Source organism: Vigna unguiculata, chromosome 10, assembly GCF_037176805.1.
Source record: "Vigna unguiculata cultivar grain cowpea cultivar isolate G323 ecotype 2 chromosome 10, ASM3717680v1, whole genome shotgun sequence".
NCBI classification, from domain to species: domain Eukaryota; kingdom Viridiplantae; phylum Streptophyta; class Magnoliopsida; order Fabales; family Fabaceae; genus Vigna; species Vigna unguiculata.
Genome location: NC_140801.1, coordinates 41,228,269 through 41,233,758, shown reverse-complemented (window position 1 = coordinate 41,233,758; position 5,490 = coordinate 41,228,269). Strand labels below are relative to the sequence as shown.

The 5,490-nt window shown below is 26.6% G+C and overlaps 1 long non-coding RNA gene across 1 annotated transcript; it reads right to left on the bottom strand.

Moving 5' to 3' along the window:
• Positions 1–310: 310 nt before the first annotated feature.
• On the bottom strand, positions 311–2,057 carry LOC114166077 (uncharacterized). The gene is made up of 3 exons (XR_003599846.2): positions 1,890–2,057; positions 1,708–1,787; positions 311–563 (listed from the first exon to the last, which is right to left on the bottom strand). It is a non-coding gene; the product is annotated as an uncharacterized LOC114166077 (long non-coding RNA).
• Between the last annotated feature and the right edge of the window lie 3,433 nt (positions 2,058–5,490).

Genomic DNA, 5,490 nt, shown 5'->3' with positions numbered 1-5,490 from the left:
TATAAAATAAAATACTAACGTTAATCATGTTTTTAACAATTAATTAAAAAAATTAAAAAAGTTATAATATTAGTCAACTGGCCCACACTTCTTTTTAATTTAGTTATAACATATAAAAATATATTATTAATATATAATAATAATTCTAATAATTATTAATAATAATAATATATAATCTTATTAATCGTTAGTAATATTATTATTAATAATATAATATATTATTAATGTAACATTCCATTTAATAGTTTTTAAACTACTAAACAAAATATCATATCATGATTTAGCAAAGCAGATAGTCAGAATAAGCCATACACGAGTTTAATACAGTCATCCAAAGTAACCGTATGAATTTCCAACCAAAGTATGGCCTATGCTAGGGAAAAGACATAATATATATATATATATATATATATATATATATATATATATATATATATATATATATATATATATATTCAAAAGGGCTCTACTCCCAAGTCTAATAAAACAAAAGTACTACCAAATGTCTTTAGTCATGAGTCAACTCTGGTCCAAAAGGGGTGTATCTTCTCCTGGATCCTTTTCTGCTCACACCAAATCATAGGTGATCATTGCAAAAGAGAACATACACAAAGAAAAACAAGCCCAGACAAGAAGGGTAAGTTAACAAAATAAATCAAGCAGTTTAATTATAATTATAAACAAGTAATTTCACATCCATCAGAATTATTTAAGTCACCAACACAATACAACACAGTTACATGACACTAGACTCAATATCTGGATTATGTAAGCAACATTGGATCTCTTGGTGGCTTGCACCTGTGAAGGTTTCCAAACTCTACAGAGTTTAGGCTCAAGGGGTTATCACCCAACCACTCCCAAGGTAAGTCCCCTTCGCGTCTATGACTGATTGGATCCATAGACTAAGACCTTCTGCTACTCCTCACACATAATCCATCACACTCTACATGAGTCTTAATGGATTATTGGAGCGTCAGGAGGCCAACCAAATCTGAGTCCTTAAGTGCTTACACACACTAAATACTTCTCTTAGAATTTCCCTTGAAATCCTAGTTCAATCACATCTCTTCACAATCTCATTCCCCGAAATTTCATCATACATACATACATATACATACATATATATATATATATATATATATATATATATATATATATATATATATATATATTACCAACCATGATTATCCAAGCATACTATGAGCAAACATCACATTATTTCATTCAATAAGGCTTTTATTCATCTAAAACAGAGAAAACAAAATAACTCTGCAGTGATACTCGCTCAAGCTAGAGAATCTCGCCTAGGCCAGGGGGTGATCTCGCTTAGGCGGGCCGCTCTCGCCTGGGCGAGACCCCATACAATGGGCAACCCAAAAATCTGAGCGAATTCTCGCTCAGGCTAAGCTGGTTCGCTTAGACGAGAGGATCCCTCGCTCAAGCGACCCCAGCTTGCCTAGGCGAGACCTCGCGCAGTAACAAATGTGACTCTCTTATACTTTCGCTCAGGCGAGAGCTTCTCGCCTGGGCGAAACTATCAGGTTTTCAATCTGTTCTTCACATGCAAAACTATGAAATTCATACCAAAATCCCAATTTCACACAACAAGAAGTTCCAAACATCAATCAAACGCAAAATCATGCAATTCAAGTACTTAAAGACATTTTATACACGAAAATTGGGTAAAGAGTTAGCTTCCCTTACCTTTGTTAAGGTTTGAGCTTGGTGAAGTCAAATTAGTTGCAAGAAGGCAGAAATCTTACTTTAACCTAGAGAATTCATCACTAAGACATGGAGAAGGAAGAATCCCATAATTAAACCCAGAATTCAGAGACAACAGAGGTGAATTCTAGCTGGAATTGAACCAAAACAGACATGGAACATACCTAGGAGGAAGGGAGTTGAGGGAGGAAGCAGCAGAGGGTTCTGTTGGACTTGTTCTTCCAGAATCTGGCAACAATTCAAACAATTGGTGAGATGGCAGTTTTTGAGAAGAGAGGTTGAGAAAGAATTTAGAAATAGAGAAGAAGAAGAAGAAATGAGGAGAAGTTAACTTCTTCGAACAGAGGAAAAGTAAAACAGATTAAAGGGGATTTCACAATTAATATATAATAATAATATTATTAATGATTATATAATAATAATATTATTATATACTGTCATTATTATTATTAATTGTTTGATTTATTCTAAAACTCACTTCTATAATTGTAAAGATTTATTGATAATCGGAAATCAATATATATTCTTTTGAGCTAAACTGATCTTAAAATTTTCTAAAATAAATTATAAAACAGCAAGTTCGATGAAATGACAAGGTATGAATGTGATGTTAGCATGATAATTTCTCATTAAAAAATGAATTTAAATTCATTCTCTAACTATATCTTACACGTGTTAACAATGAAGAAATCAAAGAATAAAATTGAACAATGATATTTTTCTCAAACGCTTAGTTCCTTTACATTGAGTTCGACAAAGAATAGTACTGTATGTATGAATTACAGAAGATGGGTTTGGAATATGAATGGTATTCTCATTCAATAATTTGTGAGTGAGTACAAAACCGAAAGCATCAATAATCCTATTTCATTTCAGTTGCGAAGACTTTTCGAGATAAGATATATTTTTACTTCTATATGCTCTATGTGAGTAAAAAATAAATATAATAAATAATAGTAATTAAAATATTGTTAAAAATATAATAATTATTATTATATTAATTATTATATATATATTATTTATTATATATATATATATATATATATATATATATATTATTTATTATATATATAACAAATTATAATAAGATATATATATATATATATATAATAATTAAAATATTTTTAAATTTTAATATTTTTAACTTATTTACTAATCACTTAATTTTATTTTTATGATTAAGGATATTTTAGTAATTTTCAAATTTTATCTATTAAAACTTTTTTAGGTATAATTATTGATTTAGTGCTCTAATTTTTTAATTTGGTTAATTTTGGTTCCTTATTATTTGTTGGTTCGATTTAGTCCTCCAATTATTTAGAAAGATTTAATGTGGTCATTTTCTCTCTGTTAAGTTGATGCTAACACTATGTCCATACATGCTACGTGTCAATTTGTGGAATTTTTGATTTTTTGATTTTTGATTTTTTTATTTTTTTTAAATATATAAACTACTACATGTCAGGTTATGATTGTGCCACGTGACAGGTTAAAGGACTAAATTCAAAATTTAAATATAGGATTAAATTGAAAACGACTACTATCACTACCATGTAGCACGTAACCTGTCAGGTGACACACGAAAATCTTACAGATGACGTTTATAGATTTTTAGAAAAAAAAAATAAAAAATTTTAAAAATTTTAAAAAAAATTTAAAATTGCACGACTTGACACATGTTCGATATTAATATCAACTTAACATAAATGACTAAATTGAACCTTTTAAAATAATTAAGACAAAATTGAACCAAAAAATAATAAGGGAATCAAAATAAACCAAATCAAAAAATTAGATGACTAAATTAGTAATTATATCTTTTTTGAATACATCAAATTATTCAAATTACTCACTAACTTTCACAAAATTCATCTTCAAATCTATTCACTTTACCCTCTAAATTCACTCAAAAAACACACATATTCATCTACTTAAATTCATCCAAATTCATCTTCATATTCCTCCCCAAATCTATATTCTCAAATGAACAGAACTTAGTGTTTTTCTCATAAGTATTATTATATCAAAAGAATATGATAATAGTATTTTGGAGTTTTTTTTTATCAAAATTATGATAAGTTTTAAGTTGTCACTACAACTTTTTCTTTGTTTTTTTCAGTGGGGAAAGTAATTAGCAAGAAAAATACAATAATGAAGACGTTAATGAAGGAAAAGGAAAAAGGTTGGCAATTAGGAAAAAGGTGCAATCCTGATGGGATCTAAAAACTTATTTTAGCACTATAACTATAACAAATTATTAAATAATAATTAATTTTAAAAATTAAAATAATTGCTTATTGATTAAGTTAAATTTTATTTTATAACGCTAAAAAAAATTACATTTATCTACAACAAAAATTTGTAGGTAATATTACCTACGGATTACCAATGGCACAAGATACGTTTGTAGTCAACTCGTATGTAAATTACTTATAGACTTTTGGTTTGAGAAAAAGATCAATCAATGGATAATACATACAGACCACCATCTATGGATAATTTTTACATATCAACTTTTTTGGTAATACATACAAACCACTATGTGTGAGTAATACATATGTATTTTTATTTTATTTTACTTTTATAATTTTTCATGTTGGTGTCTTTCATTGTATTTTTTAACCCTATCAAAATCAAATCAAATTACAACTTAATCCAAAATTTAAATGAAACTAAAATAATCCACATTTCAAATTATATTAACACAATCAAAGTTGTAAAACTTAAACATAAATCCAAAAGTAATGTAAATAAAGTAAACATAGAAATCACTAGATAGAAAATATCAATTGTTTACTCTAACTATTACACATCACTCTAGCATAAGTAAATACAAAATTTTTCAAGAATTGATTAAAATTTCGAAATGCCTCTTAATGCTCCCTTTCCTATTCATGATTGGTATCTAAAATAACATCTATTAGGACCCAAAAAAATATTGATTTGTGAATTAAATTATAAATTTATCTCTTCTATTAGTTAAGGCCTTAGTTGTTAGAGACCAATTTAGTCTCTAATTTATAAATCAATTATAAGTTTTTATTCATAATAGAGACTATTTTAAATATTAATAATTTTTAGTTTATAAAAAATTGAATATGTTTTTAGTCCCTAAATTTAAACGTGAAATTGAAATTCTTCCATGTCCCAAACTTTAATATATTTTGGTGTCCAAACTTAAAAGATAAATGGATATCATATAGTTATTTTAATGATGTCAACTATTTTTTTTTTACGTGTTAAATGATGTTTCAGAATGATATTTGAGTTGGAATGCATCAAATGATATAAACAGGTCAAATAGTAACCTGACACATTGCTTAACACGTCAAAAAAAAAATTATACAATTAAGTTAGAAGGATATATCTATTCATCTCTAAAGTTTAAGGACCAAACTACATCAAAATTTAAGACAAAAACAAATTATAATTTTAAATCTAAATTTAGAGACTAAAATTATATTTAATTCTTTATAAAATAATATTTAAATTAGTCATTATAATAACTAATATTTTTTTATTTTAAAATTTTAATTGTATTTTTTTTATAAATTCGCTTATAACTCGTATTAAAAATGAATATTATATCTGTCTAATTTCTACATCGATTTATAATGATAATTAATATATAATATAGTTTTTCTACAATATAGTTACGAAAAAAACTAATATAGAACATGTGTTAGATATTTATAAAAGTAACATCCGTGTTTATTATTTAATGCGTGATGAAATTTTAAGAGAATTAGGTCTAGAAAACTCCTT